Below are 12,584 nucleotides of genomic sequence, written 5' to 3' on the forward strand. Positions count from 1 at the left end.
TGCACATTTTATGTTTAATTGCATAAACAACTTCTGTTTCAGCTTCCTACTGAAAAGATTACTTAATAGTGGACTTATAATAGACTCCTGTAGAACATAGATCAATCAATTTCACAGCACATTACTGACAGATGCTCTTTGAGCTTGGCTTATGACAGGATTTATACTGATTTTATTTAGTCTGCATTACCCAAGCTATTTGTATGTCACGTGGGATGATGTCCACGCTTTACTGCAGTTGAGATAAGTTGAGCTTATTCTAACCGGCATCCTGGATGATTATCCTGTCAAGGAAGAATCAGTTTGGTTCAACATGTTCTTGATAAATCCATGTTGGTTGTTTCTTTGCCTTGTCACTCTCTCTGGGCTTTCAAAGAACTTCTGCTGAGCTTCTCACTGAATGGATTGCATTTATTTTCCTACACTTTCCTTCTCCCTGTAGGAGAAGATATTGCACTCATTTGTCTCCAGCTTTTGGGATGCCATATATGACCTTGCTGTAATACCCAACATTTTAACAATTTGTTTTGTTCTTTAAGCTTGAAGCATTTCACAGTAAATTTTATGAGGTCATTGTGATACTTTGTCTAAATGCTCTGTGAGCTTCTGTTCCTATTCTTCCTGTGTTTCTGTCTTTGTGTCAGGTTATTTACACTACACAGATGGCCAAAAGTATCTTCTTGTGTATGTGCATAAAGAATGAATTCAACAGGATATGGATTATTTCAGCTTTATCAGTGGCGTGTGAATGTTTCATCCCCTTTATTATTCATCCCAGCACTTGTTTTTTTTGTTTTTAAGTGATCATGCAGATGTTTAGAAGTAATATTACGAAGACTGCTCTGAAAGTAATACCTCTTCTTTTATTATGTTGGTCCATGATGTCAGGAGGAAATCTGGTGTGTTTCTGCCAGTATTCCATTACATTTTGTTGGCATGCAACAGTGCATCCACTGACATTCAAAGACTTTTGCTGAACATTCACAAAAACCAAACAGTGACTGTGAGCACAATGAGGTTGTGGGTGGTGTGTTACAGCAGTGGCGACAGCAGTGTGGAAGACAAGACATGTTCCAGATGGCTATGCATAACTACCACACCATGAAATGAAAAGTGTCTCGATCAGTTTATACACATGAATCAGGGAATTATGAACAGGAAACTATGTATGGAGCTGAATATTGTCTTCAATACATTGGAAATGGTGACAACATTGGAGTATTGCAAAGTCTGCATCAGATGAATATAAAGAAATAGAAAGGACCTATTAAACAAATATGAGGCTGAGGGTGACAGTTTCCTGGATCACATAATCACTGCTGACAAGACAGTGTCTTCACTATGAGATGGAGTCAAAAACAGCAGCTCTTGGTATGACGACGTGAATTTCTAATTGAAATGAAAGTTCAAGACAAAAGTTCAAGCCCTCCATAGATTTGCATTGTCTTCTGGGATAGAGAAGGAGTGATCCTTCTGGATGTCCTGGAATCTAAACAAACAACCTGCTCTAATCATTACATTGTGATGCTGACTTAGCTGAAGGCTTGAACATATAGCATAAGGCCAGAGAAGGCAACCTTGCTCTTGTAACACAATAATGTCAGCCATCATGCCAGTTTGAAGACCATGGAGCACATTGCCAATCTTGGCTGGACTGTCCTATCACACTCACCATATAGTCCAGATTTGGCACTTTCTATGTTGTATCTATTTGGGCTGATGAATGTTGGACTTTATGGACAGCATTTTCCTTACAGTGACTCCATCATAGCAGTTGTGAGACAGTGGGTCACCTCCCTGATTTAGATTTTTACAAGCACAACATGCAGGCTCTTGTTATCACAGGCAAAAAAGCAGAGCTAATACTGGTGACTATGTTGGAAAACAGTGCTTTGTAGCTGAGAATTTGCTCCATCAAATAGTGTTATTGTGATCTCTTGTATTTGCTGTAGCTTCTGTAAAAATAAATAGGAGGCATTACTTTCAGAGTGTCCTCTGTAGATATGTTTATCAAACTGTAGTCTATTCAGGATGCAAATCCTTGTGCATGTACCATTTGTGCTTTTGGCTCACCCTCTAATTTTTTTTTATTTTAAATTCTGCTACCTAATATAATACACTTTTTCCTCAGTGTGTTGATGTTGTTGTAAAGCTAAAGAAACAACTTCAGGCTAGGAAAATTTTATGAGAGCATGATAAAGTCACTGCACACCTGCAAGAGCATACCAACTTTGTTATTGTCACTAGTATGACAATATAAATCATATTAAAAATAATATAACCTTCTGCCTTTCTTGCGATTGCCTGCATTTTTTATGACTCAATTATTTATGGCTTTAAGTGTGCACAGAGTATACCTCAAGGGTTTCATGAGCTTGTTTTTAACACCTTCCACTCCTTCTGAAGTGGCTCCCTCTTATGTCCTTTGTTACATGTTTTACATGTGATTTACATTTATTTCATGGTCTGCAGCGGACTGAGCCCATAGACAAATATTTGTGTCACTGCAATGCCCTAATGAAGTGCTCCTTGGTAAAGAAACCACTGTACTGATGCTGTGTGCACCAGTTCAGCTCATGCAAACAGATTCTGACTGCCAATCTCAGGTCTCTGCAATTTCAACTGAAGACAGCACTCCTGCCTTCAGTAGGCATTACAAGGAAGTGTACATGTTAGGAACTTGACACGCTCACAGCTGAATACTGTAACTGGCTCAGCTAATCCACATAATTTGAATTCCTTACAAAGAACAAGCTACATTTTCAGATTTTGGGTTTTTTTTTGTTTTTTGTTTGCTTGTTTTTGCTGTTTTTTGGTTTTTGGTTTTTTTTTTGTGTGTGTGTGTAGGGAACAATTTTTCTTTTTTTTTTGTCTCCAATAGATATGGAAGATCTGGTGAAAAACTGTGTGGTTGAATCTGCTGAATTAGTATCACAAAAAATTTATTTCCTTGGAAAGAAGTTGGGAAAGAGGGGAAATTCAAGAAAAAAATTGAGCCAAAAAAGTACAGCAAGATTGCTCAGACAGATTTGCTCTATATTCAGGTTTATAGCAATGGCCATACTCGGAAATTTCAGTGATGGGGCAGTAACAAGGATATGAAGATACCATTATTTTTGTAGCTAAGAGATCATTTCCTTTCTCTGATGCAGGCACATGTAAGATGTGTGTGTGCAAACGGTGGGGAATGGAGGTGCTCGGCATGGGTTGTGGCCTGTGCCATGCACACCAGTGCTCTACTGCCTGCTGTGAGACACTGTCATTGATGAAATCCTTCCTTGCCTTCACTTCTACTGCTCCATGAAACATTCATAACAAAAAATGACTTCCTACTGAGTATCCATTAGCCACTGATGCTGATGTTAATGAGCAAACTGCGAGTGCACTAAAGAGCAGATTGAAGTGAGTCACAAAATACACTTAGGATGTGTTTCCTGCCAGCATTGGTGCGTCATTGGGAAAATGCTGGTTCCTTAACAACAGGAGTATAAAGTGCAGAAGTACAGCTGATAAAAAAATGGCATTATTTAAAGGAGTTCCATTTAAAAAGATTAACTGATTTATGTGCAAATGAATCATATCTGCACATTAGCACTTTATTTGTCATCTCAGCTTTTTTTCTATTACATTAAAGCAGTTTTAAATTAAAACATAGCTTTAAATTGAATTAAGGCCTGCTAAGAAAAAAAAAAAGTTTTATTTCAGAACAGACATAATTTAATTACAGTTAGCTTGTCTAAATAAGTGTAAATAATTAAGTTGTGACAGTAAAACAGTACCATCCTGCATTCTTTGCCTGACCAAGCAGATGTATTAAATCCCAGAAGTATAGTGCCCTGTTGTCTTTGTTCATCTTTTTCAGTATTACACCTTTCTTAATATTTAATGGTAAGCAGATGGATGTTAAAAACGTGTTGACATACATCTTTCATTTGAATGGGATGAAACTCCTGCTGTATTGCACAGGGCAAAAGTCAGCACTGATTACAATTTTCCCAAAAGAAAATGATACAGGTAGAATCTGGAAATCAGGGTTCAGGCCAGCTTCTTCATTGTTACCCTCAGAAGGGAAGAGATGTACATTTACAGTAAAGTACTGGTTACTGTCTCTCTGTCAGATATTCATGACTACAGCTTTGTGCCGGGGTATATCACCTACAGAACTACACTTCAGACACCTGCATCTGTCTGCAATGGCAGCAAGAAGTTATTTCAGCTGCACTAAACAGTTAAAATAGTTTGGTATAATTTCCCAGAACTGGGATGAATTGATAGGCAGGTAGGAGAGTGGCTATTGGGAACCCTGGAGGCACGGCAGAAAGAATTCACTGGGAAGGTGCCCTGAAAGCAATGCTGCTGGACTCCAGGAAGGTGATGGTGCAGAACTCTCCTGGAGCCTCTCTCTTTGGCTACTTTATGAATGAGAGGAAGCAATTAACTTTGTTAGAATGGCTAAAACTGGGCAAATTCAGAATCTAATTTCAAGATATGGAAGAATCCAACCCAAGAGAGCAACAGCTGCTGGCAGGTGAGCTGCTGCCTTATGCTCACTGACAATAATGGAATGTACATGGGATTTGAAAATAGAAATCAAGGTGGTAAAAGCTAATTAAAAAAAATAATAATAATAAAGAAAAACAGGCATGATCTCGTGGGGTTTTATCATGATTGTTGGAACTATGTTCATATAATCCAGTTTAATTCCCCCTGAAGGCCATGGAATGGCTCCAACTGAGTGCAGAGGGAGTTGAAATTTGTGTATAATAAGAACGTTGATTATGGTTGGTTGAAAAGCTTCTAAGGAAATTTCCACTTTGACCATTATTTAATATAAATATTTCTGCTTTTGAAGAACATTCATTAAAATATTTGTATGAATGTTTGTGAAATGAAGTTAAGCCTATGAGCAATCATCAGTTAATTAGAAAATCAAATTTAGTTCATGAGCAAAATAAATTAGTTCTGGACAGAAATGGAAGTAGTTTATTTATTAAAAAAGAGATTTTAGGCCATCTGTCAGGAAGCTCAAACAAAACAATCTGCTCAGCTCTCAACAGACAGAAATCTGTGAAGATCTGTAGACTTAGAGTTGCTAGTAAAACAGTTAAGGCAAATACAAAAATATGCATTATCATGGAATTGCTGAATACGCTGAATTTGAAGGGATCCACAAAGATCATCAAGCCCAATTCCTGACTCTATACAGCACTACTCAAAATTCAAACTCTACATGTGAGAGTGTTGTCCAAATGTTCCTGGCAGCTTGGAGCTGTGCCCACTGTCCTGAGCAGCCTGTTCCATGCCCACCGCTCTCTGGTGCAGTACCTGTCCCTAACCCCAGCTGCCCCTTCCCTGACACAGCTCCATGCCATTCCCTCAGGTCCTTTTGCTGTCACAAGAGAACAGAGCTCAGTGCTTTCCCTCCACTCCCCTCGTGAGGAGCTGTAGGTCATCATGAGACTCTTGCCTTCCAGACTCCTCTTTATCTATTTAGTCCTTCTCTGGACCTTCCCTGATGTTTTTATGTCCTTTTTGTATAGTGGTGCCCAAATCACAGACAGTGCTTGAAATGAGGCTGCACAGTGCAGAGCAGAGCAGGACAACCCCTCCCGTCACCCTGCTGCACTCCAGGGTACAGTTGGCCCTTCTGATCACTGGGGCACACTGATGATTCATATTCAGCTTGCTGTCAACCACAGCTCTCAGATCTCCTTCTGTGGAGCAACTCTCCAACTTCTCATCACTGAGTTGATCTGTACATTCACAATTATCCCGTCACAGAATCTGGCACTTGATCTTGTTAAATTTCATATGATTGGTGATTGCCCAGCCAACTAATTTTTCAAGATCTCTTTGTAAGGCCTCCTTAACCTTGAGGGAGTCAACAGCTCCTCCTAATTTAATATCAACTGCTTCTTAGTAGTTGTTGATATGAAAATTTCTTAGTATATTTTCAAGTCCTATATCCAAGTCATTGATGAAAACACTGAAGAGATTACGTCCTACAATGAAGCACTGCAGAACCCTACTAGTGACTGGCTACCAGGCTGTGGTAACTCCATTTACTGTAATGGTTTAAGCCTAACCTGACAGCTGATTGCTCACTCATCCTGCTATGTATTTGTCCAGCTGTATGTTGGACATTTTGTCCAGTAGGATATTGTGAAAGACAGTATTGAAAGCTTTGCTAAAATCCAAAAAGATTACATCAACTGCCTTCCTTTAGTCAGCTAAGTGAGTAACCTTGTTGCAAAAGGAAACTTAGTTCGTCAGGCAGGAACCTTCCCATCATGAAGTCGTATTTGTTATGACCATTAACTGGTTGTAGAGTTACAGAGAGTTGCATTTTATCGACTTACAATGGACTGTAATTTGATCACAAAAATATTTGTCAATACTACAAACAAGGCAATAAAAAGTATAAACAGAAAATTAAATTAAATTTCCCCAGTATTATTGTTATATTGTTTGTCTTGCTCTAAAAGTACTGTATTTTACCTCTGGAAGACTTTTTTTCTTCTGCTGGCACTTTGAAAGCTTGTGTTACACGGCTGAGTAGCTTGGCTTGGTGTATAGTCTGGCTAAATATAAGCTCCCCTATCGCAGGGTGGTGCTAATGAGTTGTCTTAAGAGCAGTCATACTGGCAGGAACTATTAACAATTTGGAAAGATCATAATCTCTTCATTAAATGGTCCAACATAGACAGTATTGCTAGGTTTTACAGAAGACTTTCTGCTTCTGAACAGTGCTCTTTAACTTCTTTTAGTACTCCTAAGGGGCATAGCAAAGAGAAAAAAATCAAGAAAGCTGAACAATTTGAGGATGTCTTTATATACCCCGGAGAGGGTATTCTTTGCTGGTAGTTGAGTTATAGCTTTCAGCACAGGAGTGAACACAGATTAGTACAAAAGTCTGGAACTTCTAAATTTTGTGGAAGATGGTGAGTAAATCTCTGAGCTGAAATTTGGCACCAAATATTCTGAAACAAATCCAGCATGTTCTTAATGTTCTTAGCAGACCTTAAGCTGGTGTGTTTGAAGCACAGAATGGAGTTTGATGACAGAGCTCTATTCCCACTTGGAAAAAAAGAGGTCAGTTGTGTCAACCAAAACTGGAGCAGGTTTACTTTGCCAAAGATTACTATGAATTAAAAGTTACATCCATTACCCATATCAGCTGTGTTCTAGACACTGTGAATCTAACAGAATCATAGCAAAAATTAAAAACCTCTGAAATTAGCACCGTATGTTTATAACACATGAACAAATATCTTTGTGTGAATACTTGGTGGACTTGTTGCATTTTTGCTCATTAGTCCTGCAGTTATTCATTCATTACAGCTCCAAACTGAGCTGTAGAATACAGCTGTAGAAATAGGCAAACAAGAGATATGCCTGGAGGGGGAGGAGAGAAAAAGGACAGTAACTACATTTCTAATACCTCATAATTGTCGAAGTCAGAATGAAAATTTATATCATGACTATTTTGTCCAGCTGCCTCTTTCCAATCTTTGGTTCTGCCCTTGCACATCATGGTGACACTGGTGGCACAGTGAGACAGCTGACAAGCTCTGTTACAAGTAAATCATTTTCCAGCCACCATTTGGTTTTTCTGCTTGGATGCCCTGAGTTAGGTCAGGCCAGGTCAGGGGGAGGAGGGAGAGCCTGGCTGGCTGAGTGAGCTGCCAATGTGCTACTGTTTTCTTTGGGACTGAATTTGCTGCCACTCCCTTTTGAGAATTCCTGTTGAAGGCAATGCTAATTCCAAATTTGAATAACTGTAAAACCAAGTCTTAAATCAATTATACATGCCTTCTTGTCAGTATTGTGCTACTGCTTATTGTAGCATTGACAAGGAGACATTTGTGTGTTAATGACACTATGTTTAGATCATGGGAAGGAGGAGGAAAATAAATGCAAGTGCAGACTGAGTAGGTGCTGGGGAAGGTAGGAGTGAGGTGGGGAAGAAATTCCAACTGAGTTTTTGGTTTTAAACTTTCCAGCCAGAGACACTCAGTACAAGACTTAATGATGACCTGGAATATATGAACCTTCTTAGACGCAGATTTGCATAGCTTGTTTCAGTAGAAGCTATGAGATCGTTGTAAGGAATTTCTGATTTATTTTCCCCACCAAGACTTCCGTGTAAGTTAAACTGAACAACTTAAATAAAGAGCTGAATCCTTATAAGGAGGAAGCTAAATGGATCATAGAGAAGATTCTGGAAGTTTTTGACAAGGAAGCTGGTGCTAGAAGGAGGCACCACAGCAACAGTGAAAGTGGAAAAAAAGCTAATCTGAGTCACATATATAAATTCACAACCTGGATTGGCATTTCTTTCCTATAAAAATATTGGCATCATTTCTCTGCCAACAGTAGTCTTCTCCTTTTAAGGATTTTTTAAGGCTGTGGAGTTGGAGGAAAGATTACTGAAGTAATTTTTTTTTATTTTTTTCTTGTTTTGCATTTGTTCATTTTACAAAAAAAGCAAGGTGAACAAACCTGTTTCCTAGCAGAACCACTAGCATAGCTCTCTGTGCTGGGCCTTAATTACATTAAACTGCAAACATACTGGAAAGCAGATACTGAATAAATTCTTCTTCTACTCCAAGGCTTAAAGACATGACTCAGAGACTGAGGTGATAGATCTGATCATTTTGATTCCCACTTACTGGAAAAAGCAAAACATAAACCCTATTTTCAAGAATGGTAAAGAAGATCCGGGGAACTACAGGCCACTTAGTCTCACCTTTGTGTCTGGCAAGATCATGGAGTACATCCTCCTGAAGGCTCTCCTACGGCCCATGGAAAATAAAGACAAGGTGATTGGTGGTAACCAATACGGCTTCACCAAGGGAAATCATGTCTGACAACTTGGTGGCCTTTTTTGATGGATTTACAGTGTCAGTGGATAAAGGAAGAGCAACTGATGTCATCTACCAGGACTTGTAAGCAAAGCATCTAACATTGTCCTGCATGACATCCTGGTTACCAAATTGGCCAGATGGTTGCACTCAGAATTTCAGACAATGGCTCAATGTCCAAATGGAGTCCAGTGACTAGTGGCTTTTCTCAGGGAGCAGTGTTGGGATCAGTGCTATTTAGTATCTTCATAGGTGACGTAGACAGTGGGATCAAGTGCTCTCTCAGCAGATTTGCAGATGACACCAAGCTGAGTGGTGTAGCTGACATGCTAGAGGGAAGGGATGCCATCAAGGGGACCTAGACAAGCTTGAGATGTGAGCCCATGCCAACTACGTGAAGTTCGACAAGTACAATTGCAAGGTCCTGCACGTGGGTTGGAAGAATCTCAAGCACAGATAGAGCCTGGGTGGAGAATGGCTTGAGAGCAGCCCTGAGGAGAAGGATTTGAGAGCTTTGATTGGTGAAAAATTCAACATGAGCCAGTAGTATGCACTTGCAGCCCAGAAGGTCAACCGGATCCTGCGTTGCATCAAGAGAAGTGTGATCAGCACGTTGAGGGAGGTGATTCCGCCCCTCCACTCTGCTCTTGTGAGACCCTGGAGTACTGCTTCCAGTTCTGGAGCCCTCAAGACAAGAAGGACACGGAGTTGTTGGAGCAGGTCCAGAGGAGGGCCATAAAGATTGTCAAGGACAAGCTGAGAGAAGCGGGATTCTTCATCCAGGAGAAGAGAAGACTCCAAAGGAGACCTTATAGCGACCTTCCAGTATCTGAAATGGAGGCCTACAGGAAAGCTGGGGAAAGACTTTTTATAGGGGCATGTAGCAACCAGATGAAGGGAAATGTTTTTAAACTGGAAGAGAGTAGATTTAGACTAGATATCAGGAAGAAATTCTTCATTGTGAAGGTGGCAAGACTGAAACAGGCTACCCAGTGATGTTAAATGCCCCCTCCCTGGAAGCATTCAAGGCTAGGCTGGATGGAGCTTTGAGCAAGCTGGTCTAGAGAGAGGTGCCCCTGACTATAGCAGGGGGTTGGAAGTAGATGACCTTAAAGTTCCCTTCAAATCCAAACCATTCTATGATTCTATGATTCTATAAGAACCTATGCTTATATTTTCTTGGTTGACAATGAAATATCTCTCTCACTAAATCCATGAAGATCTCACTCTTTTTTCTTTTAAACCTGGGACTGGGGCTGCCAAGTGGCAGATCAAGTAATGTCCTGTTGAAAACTCTCCTGGAGAAGGAGTATACACACTCAGAGATGTTGACAGACATCAAGTGCGAAGACAAGTTCTGACCTGGTGCTTCCACTATTTATTCTGCCTGGACTTTGTGAAAGAGATCTTGTGTTATATACCCACAGGACACAATCATAGGTACTCGATTCAAAATGAGTAGATCATCACCTCAATCTTCAAGTCAGGTCTTTAAGCCTTGGTGTAGAAGAATAATTTAATATATCTAGGATCTGAGTTCCAGTATGTTTGTAATCTAAAAAGCCTTTGCACTCCATGCTTGTCTGTCTCTCTAGGTGTATCTCCTTCATTAGAAGTGGAGGCGATTGTGGTGGATACTACACTTCAAATGATCCATAAGCACCAGTAACAGAGAATGGGCAACCAACCTCATGAGATAGGGTGCACTGACCTCTCAGCCACTGCAACTTCTCAACTGCCACACCTGCTAGAGGAGTGGAATTCGTGCCTTCTGTTTCTTTGCATAGAAGGTCAAAAGGATTCATGTTCACATATCCCAGGAGAAAGAGCTTCATTTTCTGAAAATTTGGATCTGTGTTTGTTGTAAACTCTCAGAGTGTAACCATATATAATAAATATCAGTGATATATTTTAGTCTATCCAGAGATATCTTTGCTGGAAAGCAAACCACATTTGTACAAAGAGGAGAAAAAAAGGGAAAAAGTCTCATGTGGTATTAATAAACCTCATATAAAGCAGCAGATTCTGTTCCAACAGCTCTGCACATTCAAACAGGTACGTTTTTAATTAACTCCTGATTCCTATTGAAAACTGTACAAATACAGCTTCCAGGAGAGGATTACACAACAAGCTTCAACTTGTTGTGTTAATTACTTTTTTTCCAAAGGTACAGCAGAAAATTGCTGGCAAGGAATCTTGGTGAACCGAATCCGTGGGCCATTAAGAATGGATTACATTTACATTTATAACCTTATTGATTCAAAATCTTTTTCCTTTTCTAAGGAAAGTTGAATTGGAGAATTTATTCAAAAACAGTCCTTTTCCTACAGTGAAGGTGTTAAGATGAAAGAACACTTTATTGGATTTTCTTGTTCTTTAACACTGAAAATGACGTAGGGAAACAACAGAGAATACTTTAGCCCATGTAGTACACACTGTCAGGCACAACACCTCTAGGTATGATTTTACCTTATAATGAATACTTTCTACTTTCACTTGCTTTGGTCAATATTATTAGCATTTAATTAAAAGATGGCAGTCAAAATGAACTAAGTGGCCAGATTATAATGTCCTACGGCAGGAGTCCTGCTGAGGTATTTACAGAAGAGAAATGTGGACCACTTTATTCTACCTCATTTCAAAATGTGTAAAATATTTTCCACTTTCTGTTTTCAGTTGCATTAGTATTTCTGCTACTATACTCAAGGCAAAATCATGAGTCAGATGGTATGGCTCCTTGCAGGGATTAAAAAATAGCAGCACCTCTCACATGCTTATGACAGTAATGCTGGCTATGATTGAATTGCTCTTCTGATTTGCTAGCTGGAATGCATGATATGGTTTGGAGTAAAACAGCCAAGTTTAAGTTTTCATTCAGCAATTAATTTAATTTAATTTAATTACTGCCTTGAGTCCAAGCTTTACTCAAGTTGGTCCCACTGAGCTGTTGTCTTGCTGAACTATTGGAGCATGTAAGCATGCATCTAATATTAAACTTACGCATTGTCTTTTATACAAGTGCAATTACTTGCATGATTAAAATTGAGCTTATGCTTAAATAAGTTTCCTGATGACTGCTAGTCCAAGGGGTACTTCTGAATCACTTTATTTGCTTATGGTTGTATCTGAAAGCATATTCTAATATGAAAGGAGTAATTTTCCAAATTTCGAAGAAGTTAGTGGGATCCTGCAGCCTGAGTTTCTATTGTTCTTATATATTTCTTCAGAATGGATGTCTTGCTATATTAGGCCAATATTTTCAGTTGGAGGCATTGTAAACCATGTAATGATATACAAACGTGGTGTTTTTTTTTTTTTTTTTTTTTTTTTTTCCCTCATCATTGAAAATGTACTCTTTAAATATTGCTCTTCATAAGATACATAAAACAAGAGTGATTTTACATAGTGGAAAGAATAGTTTTAGTTCATGCTAGGAAAGTCCTGTTACAGAGAGCAGTGTGATATAAATGCAAAATGTGACTATGTGACTATAATTTACAGTTTGAAGAATGTATTAAATCAACTGAACTAATAGAATTCAAGATTACAGTAGTAATACTGTGAGAATATAAAATACAGCAAATTTATTTGGTCAAAGTGATTATGTGGTGCAAGGGATATTTCATTTTCAGCAGAGAAGGAACGAGACAATCCATTTGTAGTTTTCCATTTCAGTATTTTAATGATCTTGACACAATTTTTTAAGACAGATGATAAAGC

The sequence above is a fragment of the Lagopus leucura genome, unplaced genomic scaffold (assembly GCF_019238085.1).
Source record: "Lagopus leucura isolate 7727_CA_CO unplaced genomic scaffold, USGS_WTPT01 Super-Scaffold_73, whole genome shotgun sequence".
Taxonomy (NCBI): Eukaryota; Metazoa; Chordata; class Aves; order Galliformes; family Phasianidae; genus Lagopus; species Lagopus leucura.